At 48.6% G+C, this 14,916-nt stretch overlaps 1 protein-coding gene across 23 annotated transcripts in view; it reads left to right on the forward strand.

The window, feature by feature from the left end:
• Positions 1-14,916, forward strand: part of PPP6R3 (protein phosphatase 6 regulatory subunit 3) — a 137,745-nt gene that overhangs the window by 52,504 nt on the left and 70,325 nt on the right. The window contains exon 1 of one of the 23 annotated variants that reach the window (XM_047070454.1): positions 10,255-10,386. The exons of the other annotated variants lie outside the window; for them this stretch is intronic. The gene's annotated coding sequence lies outside the window, so the exon portion shown is untranslated. Of the gene's footprint in view, positions 1-10,254; positions 10,387-14,916 lie in introns of those variants that run through there. 23 annotated transcript variants of the gene reach the window in all.

Genomic DNA, 14,916 nt, shown 5'->3' on the forward strand with positions numbered 1-14,916 from the left:
GCACCCCTCCTGGCGCATTGCCACGCGTTGGTGGAGCCCATTTTCCAGTAGCTTTGTGAGAAAGCATGAATAAATCTTTCCGACCTTCCATGTCTTAAAATGCTCTTTTCTGCCGTTGCTGTTGAGGAAGCTGATGTCATTCTGATTTCCAGTCCTTTTTTTGATTGTTTTGTCCTCACAAGAAAAGTTGAGATACTGTCTTTATCTCTGATGCTCTGGAATTTCACACTGTGCCGGAGAAGTCTGTTTCAGCACCCGGGGTGACAGGACGTGCACGGCCTGGCGGGGGCACTCCTGCGCTTTACACTCTGAGAAAAGGTTTTTTTGGTGGAGGCAGGTGGTTGTGGATTATAATATGTTCTTCTAAAACTTATGTTACTTGGATGTTGGACTTTCTGAATTATTTCTCCAGTTTCTGTCGTTTCCTAAATTTGCCGGCATTGTTTCTTTTTCCTTGTCCTTTATTGCTATCTTGCTAGACTTGCCAGAGGAGTGGAGAATTGTGTGAGGTTCAACCCAGTGAACATCTGGAAGGTTGCATAATCCTTTCTGTTTTCCTGTCGAGGCTCCATTTCGGCCCAGATAAAGCCGTGCCTTTTATATCAATCGGGCTTGAGAAGAGGTTCATCAAACAACACGATGATCCGTTTGTGGAGCCTTCTTCTCCTCACGCTCTCCTAGAGGATCATCCAGGTTTTGGCCACACTTCCTCCAGCCTTGGGGCATTGCTTGTGTTAGTGAACCTAACCTTTAGCCTGATCTTGAACAAGTTCCTGCTTCGACTGCTTGCCCGTGGTCTATAGTTTTCACTCACTGGCTCTCATTTTATGTTGGGGAACTATAAATGATAGCATAAAAGAGCTTGAAGATATGCAAAGCCGGTTATTTTTTTAAATCGTTTTTTAATGTTTATTTTCGAGAGAGAGAGAGAGAGCATGTGCATGCGAGCAAAGGAGGGGCAGAGAGAGAGAGAGAGACACAGAATGCGAAGCGGGCTCTAGACGCTGAGCTGTCAGCACAGATCCCGACGTGGGGCTCAAACTCACGGATGGCGAGATGGTGACCTGAGCCAAAGTCGGACGCCCCCCGGGTGCCCCAGAGCCAGTTATTTCATCCCCCAAGTGGCGAGTCCTTCTGACTGGTCATCTCTTTGGGGGCCATGTGGGTTAGCAGTTTCTTTCCCCCCCCGAACAAGGTGTGGTATCATCTGGCAAGGAGGTGAGCGGCCCGGGGCAGGCCGCAGGAGGATTCGTGTCTTCCACGGTCCTAGACGAGATTCATGTATGACTTTATTCTGAGGTTGGTTTGCTTATTAGTCGCGTCAGAATTCGACTTTATGTTGAGCTTATAATCAGCTACGGTCTTTGGACCTGTTTCTCTCGCTACTTTTCCTGTTTACTTATGCCTGGTGTTTCCCCGCCCCAATCATGTTTTTCAATTTTTATCTAAAATGTACCTCATGTTGATTAAATTTCTCTTCGTTTCATCATGTTTAGAAATATTCTGCATACTGATTCTCGTGTTTCTGTGCATTTTGATGAGCCTGTGGCATCTTGGGGAACTGACTGAGAACAGTCACTGGCCACAAGAGCTGGGCTCCCGGTGTCCCCAGCCGTGCTGTTCTGACTGAGCTGTCCAACCAGCTTGTCTTGACCTCACACGCACAGGTAGGCTGTTGCCATTGACTGGCGAGTCCTAAGCGCCGAGAGCCCACGGGTCGGCTCGCTGCACTGCCGTCTGCAGGCGTGAGCGCACACGGGCTGGCCTGGGGCTGGCCCGTGCCGGGAGACCGACCTGCTGCTGGGCCTGGCCACGCAGCTGCTGTTCCCACGCTGGTGCTGTAATGGGAGGAGCACAGACAGAGCTCGACAGACGCGGGTGTGGATCCCAGTTCTGGCCAGCGCATTTACCTGCTCTGGTCTTTGGTAGGTCCTCTGACCTCTCGATCTTGGTTTCTCCGTATGCAGAACAAGAACAAAACCATGAAAGGTGGTTCCGAGGTTTCGAGGGAGGGTGTATCTAAAAGCATCAGACCCGAGTCTGGCCTGTGGTAGGCACTTAATGGGTAGCCATTAGTAATCGTGTTTCCACCTCTGATAGAAGGTTGCACTGTCAGGATGGTTAATGTTATCGTGGAATAGCTGGAAGAGGTTCAAGATTGTTTTTCCGAAGGAGCTGTAACGATCCTAAGAACCGTTCAGTTCTCTGAATGACTCTGAACTTCCGTTCCTGAGCAGACGCGCAGCAGCCCCCGAGCTCGCTGTTCTTTCCTCGCCCTTTCGCTTGTTGGCCGCGAGACCACATGGAGACCGGGCCCTCCGGAGGATGGCGGCCTGGTGCCGGGGTCCCGGGGACTGTGGAGCCTGACCTGGACGCTTCAGGAGGGAACGTGGCCTGCTGAAAGTTTGCGGGGCAAGGACGACGGACGCTTAATAGCCAGAGCTGAAAACCGGAACTTCACCTTTTTCCGTGACCAATTTGCCAGTTCTGGTTTCTGCTACAGAATTGGTCATAACTACAGATTAACTAGGGTAGTTAGCTTGTTCTTGATCCGCAGTCTATTTCTTTTTGGCCTTTTTTTCTTTCCTTTTAAAAATTTTTTTAAATTTGTGATTATTTTGAAAGAGAGCAGGGGAGGGGCAAAGAGAGAGGGAGACAGAGAATCCCAAGCAGGCTCTGCACTGTCAGCACAGAGCCCGATGTGGGGCTTGAACTCACAGACTGTAAGATCCTGACCTGAGCCGAAATCAGGAGTTGGACGCTCAACCCCCTGAGCCACCCAGGTGCCCCATCTTTACTTGTTTTAAAATGTTTGTGTATTTATTTAGAGCAGGGGAGGGGCAGAGAGAGGGAGAGAGAGAGAATCTCAAGCAGGCTCTGCGCTATCAGCACAGAGCCCAACTTGGGGGCTCGATCTCAGGAACCGTGAGCTCATGACCTGAGCCGAAATCAAGAGTTGGACGCTCCACCCACTGAGCTGCCAGGCGCCCCTCTGTCCTTTTTTCAAAAGCATCTTAATAGCATTCTCGGTTTGCTCTAGAATTTGTAGCTAATTTGGAGAGGCTGTTCTCTTTGGGTATCTTGTGTCTAGCAGATATGTGAGTAATACAGCGGCCACTGTCGCTTGCTTCAAGTTAGAGGACTCAAAACTTACCTGTCCCTTGGCTTCACTTACTTAGTAAAACTTGGGCACATTAGGTATTCTGTACCCCGGCTGCTCCTGTGGGAGCTCTTTCTGGCTGTGCAGTTCTCAGACCACTGCTCTCTTGCTGGGCTGCTCCCTGTAGCCACAGACTCAGAAACTATTGTGTGCTGTGCCAGGTAAAAGCTCTCTCTCTCTCTCTCTCTCTCTCCGTAGTTTTATGGTTTTACTAATAAAATATGACATGCACATAGGCTGTCTATTCATTTCCTTGGCTGTGTAGCCTAGCTTGGGGATTGGGGACTGATGGCCAGCCGGGCTGCTCGAAATTTCCACAGTGGCATGGTGCTTCTTGGAGGAGACATTTGAGCCGTCTGTGCACGGTGGGATTTGTTGTAGATCAACCTCGCTTCAGGCTCTTTGCCTCTGGGGGCTAGGAGCTTCCGGAAGCCACCGGGCAGCACGTGCTTGTTCTCGTGTCCTTGCGTAATCAGCATCGGGCACGAGGAGCCGGCCCTGAGTCTCCCGTGCACCCTGGTGTCAGCGTCTCCGAGTTTCCCCCAGTTGTGCTTCATTTTGACATACTCGTTCTCTTTTAAACGGTGTTGGGCTTCACCAGAAGTCTGAGGGTGGCCGTCGTGCCGAACGGAAGGCGGCTCCCGCGTCCGCACACGGCGCCGGGGAGAGGGCAGCGCCCCGCGTGCTCTCCGGTTACGCGTTGCTTCTATCTCATGTTCGGCTCAGGTCGCTGATGCTCCTGTGTGGTTTCAGAGATTCAGAGAATCCTGGGGCTTGAGATTGAAAATCAACCTCTGGAGCCCATAAGAATTTTCTTTTTTCTTTCTTTTTTTAAAATTAAAAACAAATTTTTTTTAATGTTTATTTTTGAAAGCGACAGAGCCAGAGCGCAAGCTGGGGGTGGGGGAGGGGCAGAGAGAGAGGGAGACACAGAATCCGAAACGGGCTCCGGGCTGCGCGCTGTCAGCACGGAGCCTGACGTGGGGCTCGAACCCACAAACCGTGAGATCATGACCTGAGCTGAAGTCGGAGGCTTAACCGACTGAACCACCCGGGCACCTCACCCATGAGAATTTTTGGATGTGACTTTGAGTTATATCACCTCTCTTACCTTTGCTTGTTTGCACACACACACTCTCTCCCCTCACCCCTTCTTGTCTCTGTTTCTTGTTCTCTTGTTCTCTCTCTCTCTCTCTCTCTCTCTCTCTCACACACACACACACACACACACACACACACACACACACTACCTAGATGCAGCTGGGTCTTTCTTGCCAGGGCTTCGGGCAGAAACTTGATTACCATTGTGTCACCCTCATTATTTGCCTTCTTTCTTCCTAACTCTTCAGTCGCAATTTAAAAAAAAACACAAAACTTGTTCTCAGTAAAATTTTTGCATATACGTGGATTGAAGTGTTTGCGATTGTGGAAATTACGCATAAAGATTCACGTACATTTGAGTTTTCATATGTTTGTGCAGGAACACGTTACCTGCTTTAATGTGGGTCAGGTGACAAAAGTTAGACTGGATCTTCCTTGGTTGGCACTTGGCTTTTTTAATATAAAAGCGAACCGGGTGACAAGATTGTACCTCTCGCCCTGCCCTTCGCTTCCGAGTGCTGGGTTTGGAGTTGGCTTCAGTGTGGCGGTCGCGTTTGCTTTCTGAGGGTCGTGCGTTTCCCGGGCAGCTCAGAATTAGGACGCAAGCCATCAGTTTGTGTCGCCTGATACCACGCGGTGTGGCCAGGATCAGAGGAAACCTGCAGACCGGGCTTTGAAGAGGCAGAGGTTGGAGGTTGATGTCGGAGGCAGAACGATCATCCGGTGGGAAACCTCATCGGGGATACCGTGGTTTGCGGAGGAGGGGCTGTCGCAGGGCTCCCCACCTTCCGGGGTGCTGACACAGGCTCCTGCACGGGTCGCTCACTCTTCAGGCTCCTGTCTGTCAGCGCCTCCATGGCTTTGTGGGCCGTTCGGTACGTAAAGCACAGATGTCCCCGTGCTGCTCATTGGCCGTGTCTCACCTGCCTCCCCCGCTTCTGTGTCGGCGTCGTGTGCAGTTCCTGCCGTGTCCACCTTCGTGGCCTTGTCTTTAGCACTCCCTTCCCCGTCCTGTGTTTCAGTTCCACTCAGACACTTGGCCGCACCCAGGACAGGCTGGACCTCTCCCTCTCTTGGCCTCTGGGAGTGCGCCCTCTGTTGAGTGCACCCGCCAGAGCTCCAGTCATCTCCTGTGTTACTTGCCTCTGCTTCCGCTCAGAATTGGTTCTTTCTAGATGTTATTAAGATACATTATTTACTCTCTACTGTGTGTTTATCTCAGTTAAAACTCACTGGTTCTCGGGGCACCTGGGTGACTCATTCGGTTGGGCGTCCAACTTCAGCTCAGGTCATAATTTCATGGTTTGTGAGTTCGAGCCCCGCGTCGGGCTCTGTGCTGACAGCTCAGAGCCCGGAGCCTGCTTCGGATTCTACGTCTCCCCCCTCTCTGCCCCTCCCCTGCTCATGCTCTGTCTCTATCTCTCAATAATGAATAAACGTTAAAAAAAAAAAAATTAAAAAAAAAAAAACACCTCACTGGTTCTCTCTGCTCCCACAGCAAGCCCATGCAGCTGTGCGGGCAGTCCTGCAGGGGCCCTTTGAGACCTGGTCTCGTGTTGCCTAAGCTTGTCCTCACGCCTTCTGAAAGTCTTTTCTGGTTGTCAGGGCCTTCTCCCTGCTATGAATTTCCTGAAGCTCCTGGAAACCTCTGTCCTGTTCTCTGTGCTCGCAGACTTAACTTCTACTGGCCTGGAATGCTTTTCGCTGCATCCTCACCTACTGAACCTTGCAGGTCTTTTGAGGCCCAGCTTAGGCCTCACGTATTAAGGGAGTCTTTTCTGGTCAAGCTCCCCTCTGTTGAGCTCCCATTCTACAGAACAAGTTTGGCATTGATGCCTTTTATTCTCTGTGTTTTCTCTTTCCTCAGTTTTCTTGTATTTTTCAAGGGGTTGGGACCATCTGACATGTTACTCCTGTAGTCAAGGTACTTGTTAATTAATATAAAACACACTAAATGGAATTGATTCCTTTATTTATCGCTCTCAAAGACAAGCTGAGATATCAAAGAAATTACGAAGTAAAAATGAGAACGATTCTGGAATATCTGGGTGCTAAAAACGTGATCGCTTTTGACGTGTTCTTTGGAAGAAGCAGTTGCGAAACCAAATACAATGAAGCTTCCCTCTAAAGAAATACCTCTCTCTGATAGGCAGTGTGACCTTCGATTGAGTTAGCCCGGCCTTTGAGTGGGGGCAGGGGAGGGCAGCTGTCGGCAGGGGACGCCTTTGCTAAGAACGGAGAAGCAGTTCCTGGGTGGACCTTCCAGGCCTTCGTGACCTTCCCCCTTGCTACCGAGGGAGAGCTGCCTTCAGAGGCCCGCTGGTGCTCTTTCTTTGGGTGCCGTGTTTCTGCTTCCCCGTGGGAAGTTAGAACGTTTGCCTCGCCGTTCGGCTTTGCTGTGAGGAGGGAGAGTTTCTCCTTACCTTACGGCACAGAGGCGTCCCCCCTTCAGAGTGACACCGCGTGCTCCTATCTGTGGGCACCTGGCTCCCTGTCCCTCCTTGCGGCGCAGCTTTCAGTGCACCACGTGAGCAGCTTCCCACCTTACTGAGCCCGGCGCTTCCCCGTTTGCGTCTTGGCGGACGCTGCCCCCCTGAGTTCCCCGAATACCTGAATCCAGGCCCCGGGGGAGCCCTGATACTCCAGGTGTCTGGATGCTGGCGGGAGCAGGTGAGCCAGCACCGGCAGCCTTGCAGCAGCTCGATCGTCCGGCACGTCCCGTTCCCAGGCTGCTTGGAAACTTGGCCGGGGGCATGGGGTAACCGGGTCTGTTGCTCACGGAATAAGCAAGTTGTGTTTTTGGTTTCGTTTTTTTTAATTTTTATTTAATTCCTTTTTTAAAAATTTACATCCTAGTTAGTTAGCATATAGTGCAACAGTGATTTCGGGAGTAGATTCCTTAGTGCCCCTGACCCATTTAGCCCCTCCCCCCCACCTCCTCTAGTAACCCTCTGTTTGTTCTCCATATTTATGAGTCTCTTATGCTTTGTCCCCCTCCCTGTTTTTATATTACTTTTGTTTCCCTTCCCTTATGTTCACCTGTTTTGTATCTTAAAGTCCTCGTATGAGTGAAGTCACGATGCTTGTCTTTCTCTGACTAATTTCACTTAGCATAATACCCTCCAGTTTCATCCACGTAGTTGCAAATGGCAAGATTTCATTCTTTTTGATTGCTGGGTAATATTCCAGTGTGTGTGTGTGTGTGTGTGTGTGTGTGTGTGTGTGTGTGTATGTACGTACACACATCTTCCTTATCCATTCATCCATCAGTTGACATTGGGGCTCTTTCCATACATTGACTGTTGTCGATAGTGTTGCTATAAACATTGGGGTGCATGTGTCCCTTCCAAACAGCACACCTGTATCCCTTGTAGTGCAATTGCTGGGTTGTAGGGTGGTTCTATTTTTAATTTTTTTCTTTTTTTTTTTTTTCAATTTTTTTTTTTCAACGTTTATTTTTGGGACAGAGAGAGACAGAGCATGAACGGGGGAGGGGCAGAGAGAGAGGGAGACACAGAATCGGAACCAGGCTCCAGGCTCCGAGCCATCAGCCCAGAGCCTGACGCGGGGCTCGAACTCACGGACCGCAAGATCGTGACCTGGCTGAAGTTGGACGCTTAACCGACTGCGCCACCCAGGTGCCCCTCTATTTTTAATTTTTTGAGGAACCTCCATACCGTTCTCCAGAGTGGCTGCACCAATTTGCATTCCCACCAGCAGTGCAAAAGAGATCCTCTCTCTCCACATCCTCGCCAACATCTGTTGTTGCTTGAGTTGTTCATGTGAGCCATTCTGACAGGTGTGAGGTGGTATCTCATTGTGGTTTTGATTTGTATTTCCCTGATGATCAGTAATGTTGAACAGTACGTCGTTATTAATTTAATTGGGGGCCATGAAGGCTCAGTTTACTCCCAAGATGAAGGGGAGTCTAGTGGGTTTTTTGGTACATTGATCAAACATCATCGTTCCCCAAAATATTTGAGTGATCGGGGTATTTTTTCTTGTTTACAATATTTTTGAGTCAGCTTAGAAATGAAATTCCCAGAGACATGTGCCTCTTTTACAGTTTGGCGAGGCATGTCTAAACCAGTAGTGAGCCACTCTGGCCCTCTCGACTCAAGATCTAACCCTTCATTATTTCAGGGTGAGGAATGAAAACTTTTCCTATTAGTGCTACAAATATTTCTAGATATTAGAGGCTAAATAACAGTTCTGATTTTCTTGTAACGAACTTTTTTTGTGTTGAAGAATGTCCAAGTTGCTTTATATGTACAAGAATAAACATGATTTCTCGTGTATGTGTACGTCTCAGAAGGGGAAAACCTGGCCCGTATAACCCTCTCCTCACCAATCCCACATTGGCCCTGTGTGGAAAAGGTGGTTAACTGTTGACTTTGGCTGTAGGAGGATATTGGGCGGTTGGGGGGGGGGGGCGGGGAACAAGAGTAGGGTGGTTATTTTAGTACCAAGAGAGAAACTTTGAACCATAACTGTAGTAATGTATAATTAGAACTGTCCTGTCCCAATACAGCAACCACTGGCCACATAGGACTCTTGAGCATAAAATGTGGCCGGTTCAAATTGAGATGTGCCGTAAGTATAAGACACACTCAGATTTTGAAGGCTTCGTTACAATAGAATTATATGTTGAAATAATACTGTTTGGATGTATGAGGTTAAATAAAATATATTTTTAAAGTTAACGTAGCCAGTTTGCTTTACTGTTTTGGTGTGGCTGCTAGAAAATGTAAACGTACACGTGTCTCACATTGTGGCGCGCGTGCTCTGTGTGCTCCTTCCGTCCGCCGGGGCCCCGCTGGCACTGGCCCCGCAGCCCCGGGCCAAGGGCCTCCCGGGAGGAGTGCGGTGGGAGGCCTGAGGTGCCCCGGAGTTTGAACTCCCGACAGCATGTGCCTGTATGCCTTCGTTTGAGACTCTGAAAATAAATCTGTAGTACAGACATGCCCTTCGTAGCACATAGAAAGAAAAAGAAAAATATTCAACATAACACATTTTGTTTATAGATTGTTTCCTGGGTGTTGTCTTGGATGTAAGCGGCTGCTGCTTCTCCCTTTGGTTTCTACTCCGTGAATTTAGGTGACTGCAGTTACTTGAACTGCAAGGATCTGGTGCATGTCTGTTGCAGGCCTGGAGGATGTTAGCAAACACTTCAGAGCATGGAATCTTGGCGATTCCAGTGGGGCCGGTGATGAAACGGTGTAGGCAGCCTTCATGCCTGTGCAGCCCATGTGGTCTCGGGTCCCCCCGTGCAGAAGTGTTTGCTGTGACGCTCAGCTGCCCTTCGTAAGCTCAGCAGTTCTTGGTAATAATCTTGGAATCCTTTTTTGAGTCTCTGGACGTTTTGCCCTGGGCCCAGCCAGCCCTGGGTGCAGGTACTCCACAGGTGTGGCGGTAGGATTCGTGGAGGATAGCCTGTCCCGCTTGGCTAGATCCTTGCTAAACTTAAGTACAGTTCATAGAAATAGGAGCTTTCTGAATTTTAGACTCATCAGAGCTCTTTGTCGTTCCCTCGGCTTACTGCTGCCATCGGGAGGCAGGATGGTTAGCAGTTTCTCCCTTCTGGGTACCACTGGTTTATCTTTCACCACATTCATCGTGTCATCCTTTCTGGGCTCCTGTTGGAAAGTGATATAATATGTTACACTCTGCATCTGTCATGTCCAGAGAAAACCCACTAATATCAGCTCGTCCACAGGGAGTTTCTGAAATAACACAGCCGCGTGTTTGCAAAGTCGGCCTTTTTCCTGTTTCTCTTAGTTATGTAATTATTTTGAATACGCTTATTACAATTTGTTACAAATGATCAGCCATCGTTTAAACCCAGGGCGGCGGTAGCAGCAGCATCTGCAGCATCTGGGGACTTGTTGAGATGCAGAATCTCTGGCCTGACCCCAGATTTCCTGAGTCCGAATCTGAGACTGCCCTTTAACAGGACCCCTAGGTGTCTCCGGTGCCCGTGGGAATCAGGGAAGCGCTGGCTTAAACCTCGCAGACGTCAGAGGCCGGCACGTTTGTCGACAGCAGCTTCTGCTTGCCGAGGTGCCCGTGCGGTCCAGCTCCGGAAGCAGGCCTTTGTCATTGACTCCTCACAGCCAGTTTGCTCGGTGAGGACACGGAGGTTTGGAGAGGGGGATCTGCTTTCCCAAGGCTTCGGGGCCAGCCCGTAGCCGAGCGGGCCTTGGAATCCAGGTCCGTCTGGGTGCCTAAGAGTCCGAACGAGGCTTGGGAGGAAAAGCTGTTTATTTGATGAAAGCAAGTGGTTGTAGGCGGTTCACACCGAACCACAGTTGAGCCCCTGTTGAATATATTCTGCCAGCAGCGCCCTAGAAAATTCTGCAGAAGGTCTGCTGTGTTTGTCATACCTCTTAGAAATGATTTGACACATCACCGTATGGTTCCTATGTCACAGACAGGGTGACACCTTTTCTCCCAGAAACCGCGTCACTGCTTAACTGCTTTGAAAAAAAGGTACCAAGGCCCAGATTTTGCCTCTAAGAAGGAAGGTTATTTTGATAATTGCAGAGGACCTGTAGTTAAAGTGGTTGATCTGAGATGAATAGGTTTATGGCCTTTGGTCCTATTTTGTGCATATAAGATGGTAGTTTTCACTGGTGTTGTCAGTTCTGGGGAAGACCGAGAACAGCCGAGTCCGTCTATGGCAAGTTGACAGGTGACTCCCCAGCGACCCGCCAACCTAACCTTCAGTTCTTTGGGAGAAAACCCAACCCTCTTACTCCAACTTCTAAAACAACTCTAGGGTTTGGAAGAAAGACGACAGGTAGTTAGGTTTTATTCACCATTCCCTTCTTTGTCTCCTGATAACAGCCCATGACATGGTTTACTGTGAGAAATTGTATCCCCTGACCTTTTCTAATGTTTATTTTTGAGAGAGAACGTGTTGCGCACGCGTGAGTGAGAGAGGGACAGAGGATCCAAAGTGAGTTCTGGGCTGAAAGCAGAGAGCCTGATGCGGGGCTCGAACGCACACCAGTCGTGAGATCGTGACCTGAGCTGAAGTTGGACGCTTAACTGACCGAGCCACCCAGGTGCCCCAGAAATTGTATTCCCTTTTATTCCTAAATCCTAGTAAGGATTTTAAACTATATGTGTGTTAACTAAAAATTAGCTGTTGAAGTGCCAGCTCCTTTCAGTTTTTCTGAGTATCCTAGTTGTATTTTTGAAAGGACTCCATTGTACTGCAGGGCCCTGGCGGTTGAACTTTGTATGTAACTATCAGTTCATACCTAGTTTGTTTCTACCTCACAGGGCATAAGTAGAAGCTAGGGGAACTAATTTACTGATGCCATTCGTTTCCAGTCAGTTTGCTGCTTGACCAAAAGGTAAAATACATAATGTTTGCTTAAGAAGTCTACTGTGGTTTTATTTTATTTTTAAGTTTGTAGCATACCCAGTCTAAAGAAAATGCACTGTGGAAATGCATATTTCAGAGTGTTCCGATTTTAAAAAATGCTCTTCTAATTCAGGATGGTGGAAAACGAAAGGACTCAGGCATTTTAAAACAGTTGCTTAAGCATTCCTGTTCCCTTGCTTAAGTAAGTATAGGAAGACAAGAAGTCACAGGCTTGGGGATTAGAGGAGCTGGGAGGTCAGGGAGGGAGGGCACCCTGTCAGAGCACACAGACCAGCGTATGATGGCACGTTGTAACACCGCCCAGGGCAGGCTCTGAGGTTAGCAGGTGTCTTTCTCCCACGTGGTGATTTGGGGACGGAGGCGTCTTCCATTTTTTGGCTCTGCCATCCCTTAGAGCCCTTCTTGTCTTCGGCATCCAGCCAGGTGCAGAGGAGAGTGCGTGGAGATTTTTATGGTTCATGGCACGTGGGGGACGACGTTGTCGTGCGCTTATCCCTACCTGCCCGAGAAGTCGGGGAAGGAGAACGGGTCTCTAGCCAGTCTCGCCCCACACCGTGTGGCCGCCCCCAGCCGAGTGGGCTGCGAGGGCCCGGGTGGCGTCCGTGCGGGCTCAGAGATGCTGGAGAGGAAAGTTAGCGTTGGTGGGAACCTGACTTCCCCGTGAGCGAGGGATGCTAAACTTCTTCTGTAAAGGGCCAGGTAGTAAATATTTTAGGCTTTGCGGACCACATTTGCTCTCTGCCACACATTCTTCTCTTTTCCTAAAACAACCCTTTAAAAATATTGAAACCGTTCTTAGCATGCAGGCTGTGGGCCGGATTTGGTCTGTGGGCCGTAACTTGCCAATTCCTGCTTTTACTTCGTCATGACTAATTATCAGTCTTCTTTATAAATCCAGTATTTAATGAGTTACCTTCATAAGGTTGAAATTTGGGGAGTCCATTTTTACTTGGATTAGCTGGATATAACTATATTCTGATCCATAATTAAGGAGTGTGCCTTTATCTGTGTCTGTGGACGTTTATAGTTTCCACTTGATGGACGTGAGTGTGTATCTTGTTTATAATTAGCCAATCGTAAGGTCTTGGTAATCAGCTTTGCTTTTTTGTGATTGATTTCTTAGTATTCTTCATTTTACCTCGCCTTTCTGTATGGGATTACAAAAAATAAAAAAGACATACTACTTTAAATGAGAACTAATCTTTAAAAAAAAGACTTAAGGCTAAATTAGTAACGTCCAGTTTTCTGACTTCAGGTGGAGAGACTGTTCTGTTAGATGATCAGAAATTTGGTTTACAGACCAAAATAAGCACAAACTCATCTGATGTCAGTGGAGCGTTGGAAAGTATTTGAATACACCTGTAGCTCTTCAGTCAGTGACTTCACTAAAGTACTTATAATAAGTAAAGTGAACTCTTCTTTCAATTTGTAGACATCCCGGGATCGAACTTTCCATGATCAACTGTGAGGCCAAGGTGTACTGACATGGATGGTTACTTTTTTTGGCCTTCTGTAAGGTGCCTTTGCTCCGTGAGCCGAACGAGAGCTCCATTATCTGTCCCAAGTGCCCGTATCTGCCCTTCAGGAACAGTGCAGATTAATACGTGCTCGGAGCCCGAACACGGCCTGGGACTTGTGTGCTGGGGCTGTGCGAGAACACAGCTGTTTTCGTGCCCGTACACTTCGGTTCCAAGTATGAGGCAGAGCGGTAGAGCGTACAGGTTTTAGGATTTGTGGTTCAAACTCCCGGATGAATGAGCCGTGTTGCTCCGGCAGAAGCTTGGTAGACGGTGCTGACGGCGTTACCCTGGGGAGCTTCCTTCTTTCCTCCTTTGCAGTTAGCTTTTGCTGTCGTTTTGTCTTTTTTCACGTTGTCAATTTTATTAGGGCAAAACGGCCTAATAACGCCTTTTCTGTTTGCCATTTTCCACAGTCTGAAAACCAGAAAAGCATTTATGGTTTTATTGATTTCCACCATCTTTTCCCCCGAAGTTCCTTACTAGGATACATCACCTTTGCCCTGTTTCCTTTGTAATTGGCTTAGTAGCAGAAGTAGGTTGCTCTTGTGTTTGAAGTATCCGTTTCTGTCCTTCGCTGGCAAGGGTTATAGTCGCAGCGAGCGCTCCGCCCCGCTACTGGTCCTGGAGCAGAGAGGTCACTCGCTGGTGTGGCATGGGGGCAGTTGCCGACCGTGCTGGGAGTTGTGACGCTGCCCTTTCAGTGTGTTCTGTGACGTCTTCTGTACATAATGGGAGGTGGCGATGCCTTATTCTTGTGCCGTCCCCCGAGCTTCGTGGTGAACGTGTCCCCGTGCAGGTGCCCCACCGCCGCTCTGCTTTCCGTGAACTGTCAGGGTAGCCCCTCTGCCCACTGTGTCTTCCTCGTGCTGCTGACTGGTGTGAGCTTATGTATAGTGCCTTTTGAAACATAAAGAATTTTTTTTTTAAGCAGGGACAACTTTTATAACATCATATTTCATAATCTTCCCTAAAACCTGTTCCCTTAAGGAGTCTTTTTTTTTTTTTTTAAAGATTCCTTAAGACTGCTTATATTTTAAACTCCCATGATCGTCCACTTAATAGTCAAGTCACATGAAGTGGGTGTACTTTTCCATGTCCCTGAGTAACCTGCCATGGTGCACAGTCTTCTGTGCCTGGATCGATCGGTGTGACTGGCTGTGTAACTAAAACTTGCCCTCCGTGATCTCTGATTTAAAAAATTTTTTGGACGGATGTGCCTGAAAATACTAAATACTCCTACCTGATCTAATATGGATGATTTAGCAAAAATAAGTAGTTCTCAGAATGTCATGTGTGCTATACATAGGTTGTGACCTTTGCAGCTGCCTGCCTTCTACGTAGGCTCTTCCAGCACAGGATTTTGCACGCGCGGGCGTGGAGATTAACGTGCTTTTCAGTGATCACGGTAACAGGGGCCACTGCCCTGGGTGGGTGGTAGAGCCGCAGTTGATCGGTAGGTTTGGCTTTGTCGGTGGGGGGCGGGGAGGGGTGTTACAGGAAGTAAGTGTGTGTCTCACCAAACCCCGGCTCCGGAATTCTGCAGTGAGCATCTTGGACCCACAAGAATGACTTCTGAATAGTCCTGACCCTAATCAGGACTTTTGTTTGGTGCTGTCATCTTGTCACGTGTTGCTCAAAAGTGGCATTTGAGAGCGTCCTGTTGTGGCAGCTGCAGATTACATAGTGACTCTGTGTTTCCTGTTTCCAGTTGTAACCAGTGAGGACCTCGTGTGACTCTGCAG

Source organism: Lynx rufus, unplaced genomic scaffold (genome assembly GCF_022079265.1).
Source record: "Lynx rufus isolate CCGP_SWC_20201006 ecotype Redwood Valley unplaced genomic scaffold, mLynRuf1.p SCAF_9, whole genome shotgun sequence".
Lineage (NCBI taxonomy): Eukaryota > Metazoa > Chordata > Mammalia > Carnivora > Felidae > Lynx > Lynx rufus.